This window comes from Sabethes cyaneus, chromosome 3 (assembly GCF_943734655.1).
Source record: "Sabethes cyaneus chromosome 3, idSabCyanKW18_F2, whole genome shotgun sequence".
Classification (NCBI taxonomy): domain Eukaryota; kingdom Metazoa; phylum Arthropoda; class Insecta; order Diptera; family Culicidae; genus Sabethes; species Sabethes cyaneus.
In genome coordinates, this window is record NC_071355.1 from 155,355,065 (window position 1) to 155,371,966 (window position 16,902).

The 16,902-nt window shown below is 38.4% G+C and overlaps 1 protein-coding gene across 2 annotated transcripts in view; it reads left to right on the top strand.

The window, feature by feature from the left end:
• LOC128744712 (serine/threonine-protein kinase 26) overlaps window positions 1-16,902 on the top strand; it is a 165,405-nt gene that overhangs the window by 66,012 nt on the left and 82,491 nt on the right. Inside the window, exon 1 of one of the 2 annotated variants that reach the window (XM_053841896.1) lies at window positions 14,061-14,759. The exons of the other annotated variant lie outside the window; for it this stretch is intronic. The gene's annotated coding sequence lies outside the window, so the exon portion shown is untranslated. Of the gene's footprint in view, window positions 1-14,060; window positions 14,760-16,902 lie in introns of those variants that run through there. 2 annotated transcript variants of the gene reach the window in all.

Below are 16,902 nucleotides of genomic sequence, written 5' to 3' on the forward strand. Positions count from 1 at the left end.
TAGCTTTCATAGAGTACGACAGAGTGCGTGATTTGCATACCGCATTGAATAGCGTTGACTGTCTTATTCGTCATTCCTTGCGCGCTTTCCTCGTCATGTGCATCTGTTGTTGCTTGTTGCTTGTTGCGCTTCCTATTGCGGTTTCCTCCCGGTCCCGTTCCGCCCGATCATGGTGTTGTCAACCGTTGTGGCTGGGGTCTGATTTGAAGACGTGATAGCTCTGCTCTTTCACCAACTGCAGCGATGATGGCAGTAGGTAGCTGCTTCAATTAGAATGTCAACGAGGGCGCGTACTCGATTGTGAAGAAACAATCGCATACCCTCGCGCGATGAGCCAATCCTTCCCGAGCCCGAACGCGACTTGCATCAAGGGGAGCAATGGTTTGAAAATGCTAATGAATAATTGAGCTCATGGCCAAATGCGAAACATTCAGTCGCGTTGTTCGGCTAGAATTTTGCTGAACATTGACATTAGGAAAAGACATTAAAGTTGGTGCCTTGAATATTTAGACGATTGGCAATTGGTTAGTTTGATTTAATTTAATCATTTCTATTTCAAAGAATTTTATTTGAATTAGTTTTCCTTATGCATAAATTGCGTAACCTATATTGGGTTCGATAATAATAATAATTAGCATAGTGTTACTGACCTACAGATGTAACAGAATTTTCAGCACGATACCAGTATATTACAATCATCATATAATAATTTACAAAACATTATCGCACATATTTGATCAAGTACATGCTACAATGTTGAGTCATCGTTTACACTCAACTTAAATATAATTAATAATTTAACAAAGTATGAGTAGTAGCCATACTAGACCTAGCTCTGTGCTATACCGTCTAGGTTCGCTGGTCCACGCCGACTACATTTAAGAGCCCACAAAAGCAACAACCTCTCAGCTTTGGGGCTCACGAGCTTTCGCGTGCGATCGAAGCTCCATTCGGGCACGTATTCCGTCTGTCTATACAACTATGTACGTCGTTTCTCTGATTGGTCATGATCTTTCGGTGCGGGACTATTGTGTCTATACCATACACCATACGGTTCACTATGGTTGGTCGAACAGCGCATGGCTTCGGTTGTGTGTAGTGCCTTGCGCTCTCCGAACCAACCACAGGGAAATATTTGTGTAATCGGCATAGTATACTGTGCTATGATGCGCGTTAAGTTGTATCTCGCTTTGGAGGTCCCAAGCTTGTGTGGGGATGTTCAATATACCAATCTCGAGTAAATTCATGTACTGTGAATTGGTCTTGGAAAAATAATCGCATTTTAATCTGTATTTATCACTTCTAATACCAGATTTTTGCTTGAAAATTGTTCTGAATTAAAGTGGAAAAAGAAAAACATTCGCAATAAAAAAGTCAATTTGTCATATGAATTATATACTCCACAAACTATAAACTAATTGATAATTATAATAGACCGTTGAATTTTTATTAAAAGATGTGGCTTTTCGGTCTCGAGTTTCTTACGAAAACTTTATTTTACGTTCAGCTGACGTTTCGAAGAACTATGCCTTCATCTTCGGAGCAACTATTGTTATAAAACATTACAATTATTTAAACAATCTTCATCATTAAACATAATTACTTACAACGTTGATAATTGTTTTCTTAGTCAAGTGTTTGAACATGAAAGTGTTATTTTTGTTTAACCCTCTATACTGAAGGCATAACAAAATGGACGGAAACGGATTTTTTACAAACTAACTATTGTATTGGCTAACTTAAAATTCCAACTTACACTATAACCGTCTACGCACATCACAACCAGATCGATTATTCCAATATGAACTTTCTAATATGCTGCTGTAAACGAAGCTTCTGTATTTAATTTGAGAGACGGAGAGAAAGAGAGTAAAAAATTAGACGATTACTGAGCAAGTGAATGCAAAATACCCGAATATGCCACATTTAAATTATTCGTATCAGTTCTAAAATTTATTGTAAGTTGGTCCGTAAATATATGGCACATTTCAAGTATTTGCAGTGCTTGAACTCGATTGTCTTGATTTAAAATCGTTACTTTAGACAGATCAAAATTATGATCATTATCTATCATGTGTACCATCAGCGCCGTCTTTTTGAACTCATCTTTTTTGTTACTCTCCGCACTGCCCGACGCATTAAACTCTTGATATCGTTTCATAAGTGAACGATGACCAGACAAACGTTGTTTGAGTTGTTGTGTTGTTAACCCAATGTATGCACTGTCGCAGTCTATGCAAGGTATGCGATAGATTACATTGCGCTTAAAAAGTTTTGGAGTCGGATCTTTTAATTTTGAAAATAAAACTGAATTTGTTTTCGCGCACTTAAAACCCAATTTAACGTTTTTAAAGTTTCTGCGTATTATTCTTGCAAGTGCGGGAGTTAGAGACTCAACGTGATGAAGAGATCGATAAACTTGTGGTGTATTCTCAGTAGCAGCACCACTATTTTCATTTCCATTTGCCACTCTGTTCATCAAGCGGTTGACGAGAGCGATCGGGTAATTGTTTTTAGCCAAATACTCACGCACCGTTTTCTTCTTCTCTGCTAGCGGTTTGCATGTTGATAAGCGAAAAACTCGACTTATGAAACCGCTGGCCGTGTTAAGCTTCTGTGTTAGTGGATGTAACGAAAGATAATTTAAAATTCGTCCCGAAGAGACGGATTTCATGTACCAGTCGGTGACGATTTTTTGTTCCTCGGTTCTTATTAGAATCATATCTAAATAGGGCAAACGGTTTTCGTTTTCAACTTCGCACGTGAACTGAATGTGCGAGTTGTACGCGTTGAGAGCGTTCTTAACATGTTCGATTTTGTTTAGGGGAACAGCGGCTATCAAATCGTCCACATATTTTTTTACAAATGGAATGGGAATATCGATCATCTTCAGCACATTGTCTAGTAGCGTTTCCATTACGAGGTCAGCAAGTGCCGGGGAGAGAGGATTAATTTCACTGTAAACGAAGCTTTTATATGCAATAATACGGATGTAGCGCTTCCAAACGAAACGATGATTTTGTTAGGTTATGGTTCAAAATTCGCTCTACCCTTTGAGAATAATCGCGAAATTCCTTATTTCAAAATTATTGCCGACTTGGAATCGATTATTAAACTTGAACCTGACGAAACGTTACAGGCAGCATACCGTAACCAACTTGCCAATGTCATGCAAAATTATATATACAAAAGAAAAAACGGTTTAATCAACCCGTATTCCGATCAAGTCAATCGTTTTCTGACAGAAGCATATCACATTAGCAGCAGGTTCGTACGCGACAATCCGGACGTATGTATTTTACCGGCCGACAAGGGAAACAAAACAGTTATAATGAATAGAAACGAATATGAGTCTAAAATGCAATCCCTTGTTGACGACGCTAATACATACGAACGGATCGATACAGATCTCACGAGCAAAATTCAAACGAAAAACAACCAGCTGGTGAATGCTCTGTACGATCAGAAAATGATCGACCAACAAACCAAGTCTAGGTTGATCACGTATCACGCTACTTGTCCCAGAATTTATGGTCTACCCAAAATACACAAGCCGGGTAGCCCTCTCAGAGTCATACTATCATGCATTAATTGCCCAACTTATGATCTCTCTAAATATCTGGCGAACATACTACGACAATCGATAGATCAGAACAAATACAATGTTCGAAATTCATATGAATTTTGCTCATTCATAAACAATGTAAGCTTACCACCAGAATATGTACTGGTGTCATTCGATGTCGTTAGCTTGTTTACGTGTATACCAAGACACTTGGTAATTGAAGCGGTGCGAAATAATTGGAGTTCAATTGAGAAAAATACAACGATCAAAAACATAGACTTGTTTATAAAACTGATCGAATTTAATCTCTCCTCCAGTTATTTCGTCTTCCGTGGCATGTACTTTCGGCAATTGGCAGGCACTGCAATGGGGAATCCTCTCTCCCCGGCACTTGCTGACCTCGTAATGGAAACGCTACTAGACAATGTGCTGAAGATGATCGATATTCCCATTCCATTTGTTAAAAAATATGTGGACGATTTGATAGCCGCTGTTCCCCTAAACAAAATCGAACATGTTAAGAACGCTCTCAACGCGTACAACTCGCACATTCAGTTCACGTGCGAAGTTGAAAACGAAAACCGTTTGCCCTATTTAGATATGATTCTAATAAGAACCGAGGAACAAAAAATCGTCACCGACTGGTACATGAAATCCGTCTCTTCGGGACGAATTTTAAATTATCTTTCGTTACATCCACTAACACAGAAGCTTAATACGGCCAGCGGTTTCATAAGTCGAGTTTTTCGCTTATCAACATGCAAACCGCTAGCAGAGAAGAAGAAAACGGTGCGTGAGTATTTGGCTAAAAACAATTACCCGATCGCTCTCGTCAACCGCTTGATGAACAGAGTGGCAAATGGAAATGAAAATAGTGGTGCTGCTACTGAGAATACACCACAAGTTTATCGATCTCTTCATCACGTTGAGTCTCTAACTCCCGCACTTGCAAGAATAATACGCAGAAACTTTAAAAACGTTAAATTGGGTTTTAAGTGCGCGAAAACAAATTCAGTTTTATTTTCAAAATTAAAAGATCCGACTCCAAAACTTTTTAAGCGCAATGTAATCTATCGCATACCTTGCATAGACTGCGACAGTGCATACATTGGGTTAACAACACAACAACTCAAACAACGTTTGTCTGGTCATCGTTCACTTATGAAACGATATCAAGAGTTTAATGCGTCGGGCAGTGCGGAGAGTAACAAAAAAGATGAGTTCAAAAAGACGGCGCTGATGGTACACATGATAGATAATGATCATAATTTTGATCTGTCTAAAGTAACGATTTTAAATCAAGACAATCGAGTTCAAGCACTGCAAATACTTGAAATGTGCCATATATTTACGGACCAACTTACAATAAATTTTAGAACTGATACGAATAATTTAAATGTGGCATATTCGGGTATTTTGCATTCACTTGCTCAGTAATCGTCTAATTTTTTACTCTCTTTCTCTCCGTCTCTCAAATTAAATACAGAAGCTTCGTTTACAGCAGCATATTAGAAAGTTCATATTGGAATAATCGATCTGGTTGTGATGTGCGTAGACGGTTATAGTGTAAGTTGGAATTTTAAGTTAGCCAATACAATAGTTAGTTTGTAAAAAATCCGTTTCCGTCCATTTTGTTATGCCTTCAGTATAGAGGGTTAAACAAAAATAACACTTTCATGTTCAAACACTTGACTAAGAAAACAATTATCAACGTTGTAAGTAATTATGTTTAATGATGAAGATTGTTTAAATAATTGTAATGTTTTATAACAATAGTTGCTCCGAAGATGAAGGCATAGTTCTTCGAAACGTCAGCTGAACGTAAAATAAAGTTTTCGTAAGAAACTCGAGACCGAAAAGCCACATCTTTTAATATAAACTAATTGTTATATGTAGTTAATTTACAATTGCTTCATTGTATTTGGATATTATCCAAGGCACGAGGTGTTAATCTACACAACGATAATAAACACTTAAAACCTTGAAGAAGTTCTAAATCGGGATCAAATCGTTAGCAAAAAAGAAGCAAGAACACCCGTCTGCTAATATTTAATAGGTAATATCCGCTCACATGACGTATTCAATCTGTTACTGTAACAATTATCGTTACCAGATTAAGATTAAAATGTGTTACGATTAAAATTTGGTCAAAAAACAATTTCCTATTCCAAAAATCCAATTCTTTTTCTTTTTAAGGTCAATTGGTATAAAAAACACAAAAAAATATTCAGCTAAGTTTTCCAGAGTGCTTGAAACCGAATCGGACCTTTTGTTTAGTTCCTGCCATCAGATTCTGTACAGCCAACTCGTCCTTTATTCACCGTAAAACGGTATAAATTTCTTAATGCTTCCAACAGTTTCTTGGTTGCTTTTCAGTCCCTATCACCTCATCGTTTCATAGTGTTTTTTCCTGTTTGGAAGAGTGCCAAAATGTGACCAAAACAGCACGGAAAGATCTTTCTTAGTGAACTTCGACGGTTTCATATGTTTGAAAATGTCTGCTGCCTTATCTCCTCTGGTTGTCGTATAAAACTCCTGCCCAGAAAGCTGTTTGAAGTAGAGGTGTGCGCCGGTCAGATTATCGGCGGCGGCGGCGCAAGAATCATTTTTATTCGGCGGCGGCGGCGTCGCCGGCGTGACGCCGTTCGTTACAATCGGCGGCGGCGGCGGCGGCGTGCATCGGCGTGGGAGTATTTTACACCGCATTTCATATAAGTTTAAGCAAAATCTTTTTAAAAATCGTACTAAAATTGACGAATAAAACAAATCTTAATAATGCTTCTTTTGTGAATGATTTTTAATGACCCTTAAGTCCTTGAATTATTTTTTATTTGTATGTTTGCGAATACGCGATATGGTAGACACTAGTACGTAAAAGGCAGGGAAGATTGGGATACGCACCAAATTTCAGTTTTCTGCTAATGTGTTTTTTGACGTAGGACTACGTCTTTGTTTACTATACTGGGACTGGGTAGCACTTTGTGAAAACGAAAATAGAAGTGTAACGTTTGAATGAAAGATTTCAAATGCTAATAACTACTAAACTACTGAACGAAACTGAACAATTTATATGTCATTGGATAGATAAAATGACCAGCAATTTTATGGAGGGGATAAGACAGCAATTTTAAGGAGGGCGTAAGAGGTGGGGGGGGGGCTCCTATACAAATGAAACACAAATTTCCTCAGAATTCGAGAACTAATCAAGCAAATAGAACCAAATTTGGCATGTGGGGGTTTCAGCAGGTAGGGTTTTTTCTATGGTGAATTGAGACCTGTCGCCTCTCTATGAGGGGGGGCTCCCATACAAATAATATACAAATTTCCTCATAACTCGAGAATTAATCAAGCAAATGGAACCAAATTTGGCATGTGGGGGTTTTGGAGGTATAATTTTTTTCTATGGTGTACTAAGACCCCTTACCCTTCTACGAGGGGGGGCTCCCATACATATGGGTCATTCCACGCGAAGTGTCCGAGTCACCTGTAATCGACCTTCACGGATTTCAACCAAATTTGGTCAGATTGTTCGTTTTGGGTGAAAAAGCACAAATTCCAAGTTTGGTACCGATTGAACCCCCCCTCGATTAATGGGAGCCCCCCTCTTTTTAATGAATAGACCCATTTTTGCTAAATATTTTTGCTTATATCTCCGTAGATATTAAGTTTAGAAACAAACTTTCTTCTGCCTTTTCAAGGAAAATTATCCAAGGAATCCGAAAAAGATATCAGTTTTTAGCGACAGCGCTGCCAAATATTGTTATTTTCGATTTGAAAACTAAATTTGCATTTTTATTTCAATGAAGACAATTTGATCTCGAAAATTTCAACACCATCGTATTCCTCGGACTTTTTTACTTAAGAAATACTCATCATCCCGAGGTATTCTTAGCCGATCTCGAGATATAGCGTTTTGAAACAAGCAATTCCCAGTTTCTCGTGCCTTTAACCATGCGAGATTACCAGACGGTCTCGAACTAGTCAAGTAAATGGAACCAAATTTGGTATGTGGGGGTTTTTGGAGGCAAGTTTTTTTCTATGGTGAATTAAAACCCGTCTCCTCCCGGAAGGGAAAGAGCGGAAAGGAAGGGGGGGGGGTAATAGGTACCTACGCTTAATACGTTGTGACTCCTATCTTTTGTCCAATGCTGGAAGGTGCATGGGTCGAACCAAGCTATAATCATAATCATTATAGCTTGGTTCGACCCATGCACCTTCCAGCATTGGACAAAAGATAGGAGTCACAACGACAACTTATTAAGCGTAGCTACCTATTACCCCCCCCCCCTTCCTTTCCGCTCTTTCCCCTCCTTTCCCAAAAAAATCATTACTTTCCCCTACCGTCCCTCCATCAATTGTACAAACCATCGTTTCAAAAAAATATTAATATTAATGCCTGACCGCATTTCAAGGTCAAAGACTAAAACACTAGTTTGGTCAAGCTATGAAAGTAAACTAGTAAAACCTTCTTGAAGCAAGACAGTGAATCGATGCCGTTAACTTACGTGCCTATCGCCATTCATGTCAAAAGAGAAGCACAATCGAATGTCACGTCATATTTGCGATGAACGTGCTTTAACTTTAATGCCCCAATGGCCCTTTTAAAGGCCAAGGGCGATTTAAAGCAAGATTATTGAAACATGTCAAGCTACACATAATCATATTTAATACAATAATCTGTGGGCTGATCATTCATTACTATTTCAACCTATGTGCATCATACAACTGATCTCTATGTCTCAAAATGGTTGCAGGCTCTGTACTCATGAACCACCAATGCATTCAATGAAGAATTGAATCTGAATATTTCGCTTTTCTCTTTTAAACATTCACTTAAACAATAGTACTGATAGATTCTTATAAACATACATATGTCAGAAATAAACTACACACATTATGACATTAGTCTTTGATCTAATGATCTGATATAGTCCTACGTCACCCTTTCGTTCAACCCTTGCGGCTGTATACCTTGTAGTTATTTTAAATTAAGGGATATTACATGCATTGCGTAAATAGTAAAGCAAAGCAAAGCCTGGGTGCTAATGACGACACCCCATCAGCCATATATACCTTTGCCATAATGCCATAATGTATGTTTGCCATAAAAGACGGGAGCCATACCGGCGAATGCCATCATGTACGTTTGCTATAATTCATATTTGCCGCTTTTCATTTTATAAAGAGTATCTCGATGCGAGAACTGGGGAAAACTAACTAGAGGACGGTAAACCTAGGAAAACGAATAGACCTAGATAGATGTGATTTCTGCGGGGGGGGGGAGTCTGTCCCCCCGCAGTGGCTGGCACTTCCGGCGGCGGGTCACCGGCGAACACTCGCCATTGCCTGCGGCCCGCTCGCCATGAATCATCTAGGAAACGTTGAATATATGGATTATGGTTTCCGTCCATTATGGCAAACATATATTATGGCATCCGTCTGTATGGCTCCCGTCCATTATGGCATACATACATTATGGCATTCGTCTATATGGCATTCGTACGTATGGCAACCGTCCGTATGGCTATCGTATTTATGGCTCTCGTCAGGTCACCCAGTCCTATTGACTAATAGCCTCTCCCAGCCGTTTATAATAGACGTCGCCTAAAATTTGGCGGGTGAAATCGGCAATGTTGCAAATCGAGCAAGAACTAAAGTACACCCAGTCTGATGCGAGCGAGTATAAGCAGTATCCAGCGCTTATGCAACTGACGCAAACGTACGATAAGCAACCACCGATGCTGCGTGCATACATCCTGCTACCTACTTACTAGCGAGCGCACAACCTGCTGATGTGTTCGATCGTTTTTCGGTCACTTCCTGTGGTCGGATTATTACAAAATTAGTATCACGTAACGAAAATATGACGTAATTAGTAACGAAAAAGACTGCAGAATCAAAATCTGAAATGAAAATTTGACTTTTTCAAAAATTTTGGTCGCTTATGTCTTCTTAAAAATAAATGAACACCTGGAAGCAAGACAGAAGTTTGACAGAAAACGTCATGCTAAAGTTCGTTTACGTTAAGTCTTTTCGATTCGCTCTCAGTTGGACGCATGGGTAACACTCAGGGTACAGCAACACGGCAGATTAATTGAATCTAAATTAAAGGTACATTATAAGAATGAATTCACAAAACGGGTTCACTATGTGCTGTCAACATTTTGACCCGCATTTTTGTCAATGTTGGGCTATATCGTCGGCGTGGGTAAATGGTTTCGGCGGCATGGGAAAAAGGACCTAGGCGGCGCGCCGGTTCTAAATCATTGGCGGCGGCGGCGCGTGCAAAAGTGTCGGCGGCGGCGGCGCGGCGCGGCGGCGCACACCTCTAGTTTGAAGCTTGCCTTAGAGTCAAACTTCGCAGTCGAACTTCGTCAGCATCGTCGTGCACAGCTTCCGGGGTCGTGTTTGCCTGTCATGTTTTGTTTATCTCCATAGTTTTATCAGCGAAGGGTTACACTTTCGTTTCCAAATTAATCAAGAAGCGAAATTCAATCAAATTATAAATCAAATTTTAGCTTGAATAAATTGTGCTTTATTTGCAGTTGTTTACTGGTATTGTTTGTTCGTTTTGCTGAAAAGTGTAAATTAATTTCAATGTGTACCCGATCAGGAGGCCATAACAAGATTATATCTGTTTTATAACACATTTTGATATTTTTAACATATTATAACATACAAATAGAAAATAAACTAATTAGGAAGCAAATTCAAGTTTGTAGCAGATTCAGATACAAGTAGCACATTGAGTTATGAATGAGCTATATAGATTCCACCACTAAGAATGACATATTTTGCTTTTATAACAAAATATGTTACTTGCAAAATACTTTTATAACAAAATATGTTACTTGCAAAACTTATTTTAATTACCATCTTCATTTTAAAAGTATATTAATACGTCACTTCAGAGTTACTAATACTTGCTAATATATCTTTATTAGCTGTGTTATTTTTGGAATATCTTGAAATGTTGACAATTAACCTTTAACACAATGTGTTACAATTAAGATAAAATCATTACATGGTTTGTTATGAATCAGGTATTAATCAGAGGAAGTTTAGTTATAAATTTTGATATTTTAACCACTTATGGAAGCTAATTTATATCAACGGTTGTTATAATATGATCAAATATATCAAATTAATAACAACTGTTGTTAGAAAAATTGATAACAAAATAACAAGATCTGTTATAATTTTGTTAAATTCTCCTGATCGGGTACTGCTAGTCTAGAGCCTAATCTAGAGTTTTTTATAACACGGCTGAACTCCGCCTCTTTCCGTATAAATGTGTGATCACTCTTTATCTCATTTGCTTTATAGGTATCATCCTTGACTGTGAAATTAGTAGGTTTTTGAATTCATGTACATCTGGGATGTGTCTTATGGACGCTTAATCTCGCCTTTCATCTAGGTTTTTTCAGCTTTCATTTTCTCTCTGTGGGTTTTCGGTTCGGTGATGATTCGTTCCTTTTAACTACTACATTTCTTGCATTTTTACATAATCTTTTAGCCACTTTCCAGCGATTACTATTTTTTATTGTCTTTTTTGCGTTTTTGGTAGCTATTTATGACGTCTTTTTGTCCTCATTTGTAGTCTGTTTTATCATTTCTATTCGCTTTTTTGCTGTCTATTTATCGCTTTTTCTGCATCTATTTTTTTTAAATCGTTTCGACGTTTTTTTCTTCTCTCTCTTGTCACTCTTTCGGTGTTTGTTCGGCGTCTTTTCATCATATTTTTGTCATCTTTCGTCTTTTGATTCCGTCATCTGTTCGTTATCTTTTCGTTGCATTCTCATCGTCTTTTTGTCGTTTATTTGTTGTCTTTTCGTCGTTCTTATTTCGTTTTTGCGATATCTTTTTGTTTATTTTTCGACACGTTTTCACCGTCTTTTTGCCACTTCTCTTTTACGATCATATTTTTGTGTCTTTTCATGATCTTTTCGCCATCTTTAAATCACATTTTCGTCATGTATTCGCCATTTTTTGCATATATCGGCGCTTTTTCAGCAGTTTTTTACCGTTTTTGTCGTCTTTTTCTTAGCCGTAACGGCCGAGATATGTTCCACAAATTTCAGTTTGCTGTCGATGAGAATCCTCAAGTCCTTCACGACGCCTTTACGTTCTAAGCTTGTTGTCTCTGTCTGCACCATTCAATGAGCACGACAATGTCCATTTGAAGCGCACAGCAGTCTGTTAGTGTTGTGATTACACGGTAAAATTTGAGGTCGTCAGCGTATTATAGTTTCGCGGAATTCAATTTTCCGCAAAGATCGTTGATGAAAAGAACGAACAACAAAGGTCCCAAGACACTGCCTTGAGGAACTCCGAACTGAATCTGGAACGGAGTAGAGCACGCCCCGCCAACTGACTGGTACACCGTTGAGCTACGCCCCGTCAGATACGACAGAATCCATTCTGTCAGCCACTCAGGTAGATCCATTCTCCTAAACTTCTCAACCGCCAGAGTGTATGGAACCTTGTCAAAAGCCTTGGCAAAATCAACATACACGGCGTCGATTTGTTGTCGTTTTTTCGATTTTATCCATAGCTACATACATAGCTTAGCAAGTCTGTAGTGGTCGAACGGTTTTTAATGAAACCGTGTTGTTCTGCAGATAATATGGACTGATAAAGATCACAGATGAACATAAAAATTGCATTTAGAGCGTATTAAAGCTCTAATTATCACTTTAAATACCTACTATAACTATAAATGCAGCAGAATTTTCTCAATACTCCAAAATACTTAAGCATTGATAAAGTTTGCAGTTCATAACCTACAATAGCATTGGTGAGCAATTGCGGTAAAGTTCCGTGATTATATCTTCGTTCCATAATGTAATGAATCTGTTGAACTGAGTGCTTCGTCGATTAAGCAATCTATCGAATTAATGAAATTAAATAGTCGGTTAGTACCTACTACAATTTTTAACGATTTTTCTCCATCATAAAAAATATAAAGAAGTAAAAAAAAACTTTATGTCTCATTACAACGGTAAGAATTGGTAACATTAACGCTAGAGTTATTCAAGATTTTTTGAGATATTTTAGTAATAATTTTGGGTACATAGATCAATCATATCTGTTCTTTTTACCCATATATACCACATTTCATAAATAAACTAGAATGGGGAAGAGGGAGGGACCATCAGAGCACTTGTTTGAAGCGGTGGGCCTAGGGAGAGTGAAACAGTCAACTTTCTAGGGCCAATCTTGGCCCGATTAACAACACATCGTGGATAATGAGCGGGCTCTTCTCCCCACCTGCTGGAGTCATTCTGCATTAAGACGGTTTATTCAACGATTGACTCATGTGACTTAGCCCTTGGAAGGAGATTCTCTAAATCCCTGGTACGTGTAAGTGATGTTGCTTATCGACCAATTCCCTTTTGGCCCTTCATACAAGAGTTGGGAAGCATGACCAATCGTTGAATATATTCAACTCTTTTTGACATGATAGGCTCATTGCTATGAACGGATGTTCTGCTAAGGCAGGTGGTAGTACCATTTATTCATATATTCATTCATAGATGATCAATCACATCTGTTCCATATTTTTCTGGAATAAAATATAGGCGACCAATAAAATTTAAACGTATTAGGTATATTTTTGTTAAGGGTCTGGTTAAGGCGTGTAGAAGCTAATATGAGAGAAGGCTCAAATAATCAAAATTTATTTTTCGTTGTTTCTAATAAAGATCAGTGGCATTAATTTTAACTAAAAAAATTGACACCTGTGTCATGAAAATAAGTAACTGATTTACAGAAATGAAATGCTTACTGTTTAAATGAGTTTTAGACTTAAATTTTCAACAAAAGAATGTCAAAGTAGTGAAAGAGGTATCAAAAATTCACATTATTGATGAATGACGCTTTGGGTTAAAACCACTCTATAAAAATTCACATTATTTTTCGCAAAACACAGTTTACAAGAAGATTTAAACTATTTTGAAATTATTAGAATTAGAAAAGATACTACTCTAACCTAACCGGACTTAATGACTGAACAGCATTTATAAAACCTGACCATCCCCAAGCCGCAAAGGCCCACAACAGCACACGTAGTATCAAACAGAAAACGTGCGCGAATCGTCGATACGATGATGAAAAGCCAACCATCCTCGGGTCGGTACCGAATGGGCAAATGATGCGGGTGGTTGGCGGTTAGTGGTGAAGCCAGGTATAACCCCCCCCCCCCCCTTCCCCCTCCTGCGTTGCCTTCGTTGCACGAGCACTGCTCTACCTTGGATTGGAGCGAAGGTATGCGCGCCGCTCAACCGTTTGCTTGCTGCCTGCTAGCTTAAGTGAGCGAGCGAGTGAGAAGCAGCAGCCGAAAAGCGGCGATCTACGAGTTACGCGCAACTACGGATCCGCTGGAAAGAGACAAACCAATTATAAAGTGTATTTTGTAAAATTAATGAAAAAATATGTATTCGTTCGGCCGGCGCTGTCGATTCAGTTCCGAGCCGAACGTGCAGCAGTACGGGAACGTGTGTGACGCGAGTGTGCGCGAGCGACTCTCAAAATTTAACAATAACAGTTTTTTTGAGGCTTCGAGCCTCGCGTTTGTCATTTCCATTGAATTCGACGGCTTAAGCGGTGTGTGCGATTCTATTAAAATTCTGAACGGTTCTCGAGTTGACATTTGATGTCGAATACTGTCTGAGCGCGGAGGTGGGAAATTCACAGCAGGGTTGGAGGTTTTTTTTATTGAAAGTGTGGAAGAATATTCTATCGATCAAAGCAGCAGATAGTGTACAAAATTGCCGAGTGAATCAATGTGGATACACCTTGTGGCTCTCGAGAAAAGGCCGGGCATCGCTCTGTAATTGTGGGAAAGATTTATGCCATATGCGAAGTGTAGACCTAGCGGATCTTCGCCAGTTTGTTCGGCTATTAGAGTGAAGATCCTCTGTGGAAAACAGCGATATTCATTGTTCTCGGTAGTCGCCGCCATCAAGCCAAAAACAATAAGCCGCTTTCAAAGTTGGAGCTAGTTTCACCGGGAGTTCGACAGTAGTGCACGGCGGGAAAATGAAAAATATACGAGCCGATAGCAAAGTCGTAGTTTGATAGTGAATTTTCTGACATAAAATAGTGTACCAACCAACCACAGACCAGTAGCGGCGATAGTACAGCCCATCAGCCACCGCAGCAAAAACAGAAAACACCACCTAGCAGGCAAAATGTATGTAAATACTATACAGGAGAAAAGTTTTGTTTTATGCTCGTCTCGCCATGAAAGATACTCTCTGTAGGTACGGTTAATATGTGCTCTGAATATCACGCTTATATGCCGGGAGGTTGCTCTCTATGGATATGTGTTCGGTCATGCTGTAATGTTTCATTGTTTTTTCACTCAAAGATAAATTTCCTACGATAAGCGATAGAAGGCAACGGCGAAGCTTGCATGTGCCCTCGCATGCATATTAAAAGCAGACTGTGAAACCTGGCTGCTACCGAAGAGCCTGCCACAGTTGTTCGCCCGTAAGGATATTAAACATGTTTCGTTTGTTTTGGCTGGAAAGCCGTAATCAAGGAATGGTTTTGGCTAGCAGTTTATAATGGAAAATTTGAAATTTGGTTTACAAAACTTTAGAAATCGTTCTATATCTGATGAAGCTCACATTCTACTATTGATTTCCTCATGATTGTTTCAAAGTCACTGCTATCATTTTGTCACTACCCTGCAATCTATTGTTTTAAATACAGTATTATTCCGGATTCTGTGGTCTTAAAAATATTGCTCTACACTGAATTACACTAGTTCCCAAATTTCTTTCGCTTATGAATCTTTAATTATCATAAAACCAGACAACACATCATTTCGCGGATTCGGCTTCTGTGAATGTTGTTTTAAAATGTTATTATTCAAAATTATTCTCGGAACAATACGACATGAGTTTGGAATCCGCCGAAATTAGAATTTGTTGAGCTACCACAATGCGAATGTTTTTGTTTGGCTCCGACTTTCAGTCGAGATTCGACCATTCGACGACTGGTTATTAGACCATTATTACATAAACACATAAATATTGAGCCGAAGTTTATGCTCCACACAGCAAAGGTGTTTCTGAGCCATTCTTTAAACCAAATCGGCTGGCAAAAGATCTTGAGATATTTGTTACTCAATATCTTATAATAGAATAGTTTACGTTTTTGCAAATACCACATTTTGAGTTAGGCTAAAATAAAAGTGCAGATTTTTAGGTAAAGCTCGATTTATGTAATATCTGGACGCCTTAGTCATTTTACTTCAGTGCTCCTAGTGGTCGGATTTGCAATCTTTTGACAGAAGTTTGTTTGGAAAGGTCTCCTTTTTCAGTGGTGAAAGTGGCTACAATTCATTAGTTTAAAGAAAAAGTTGTGTTTGATGGAAGCCCAAAGATAAAACTGAATTTTGGAAACCCACGTTAAAAATCCAACATTCTTTGGTCCAAAAATTACAAAATCGTTGGATTTGTTCAAGTCTCCAATGAACGCCACAGAGGAACTTACGTTCGATAGCTGCGTTTGGAGATATTGAATTCTGTTGTAACAAATCCAGGACTCTCGGATGACGATATTGCCATAAAAAACAATTCCTACTAGGGTGTCATCCGGAAAATTGGTTCGCGTTATCGTTTATTTCGTGTCAGCAAGCAAGCTGTGTTACCTGGTCGATAAACCATTTTCCCACTGTCCAGAGGTTGATTTCTCGCTGAAATGCCGCTGTCTATAGAGTCTGTTTCTCGTCAGATATCCCGCTGAATGAAAAGTCATAGCATTCTTTCGTTTCTGAAGCAGAACGAAAAATAAAAATTATTCATCCCAGTAAGGCTTACATTTGAAATTAGGATGATCTGCTGAAATTGAGAGGTTGCGACTTGCAACTAAATGAACATTATGCAAATTTGCTGCATTCACGTTGAAGTTTTTGGAGTCTAGGAAAACGTGCGAAAATTTCAAAAGAAGCCTTCAGCAAAAATTTTTTTTGTGTATAGCTATGTATAATCCACGAAAACTTCAGCAACGCTGACAAATGCAATTGATTATATGATGTGGTGGTTTTTGGTGACAAAAGAAGAAATGTTTCCAATATTTATAAGATACACAAAATTCAAAAACATCTGTAAAGCACATCTGCCCTTTTTCCTCCCTGATATTTTGTTCTAGCGAAAATGTATAGATATATTTTGGTTTTGTTATCATATAAATGCTGCAGTATACAGCAAGCTATATACCCAGCTAGCATTTTCATATGTATAAAAAAGGTAAAAATCAGCATTACGTACAGATATACATGCTAAATAAATCGTATTTCATGCGCAAAATTGGCATATCCGTACTAT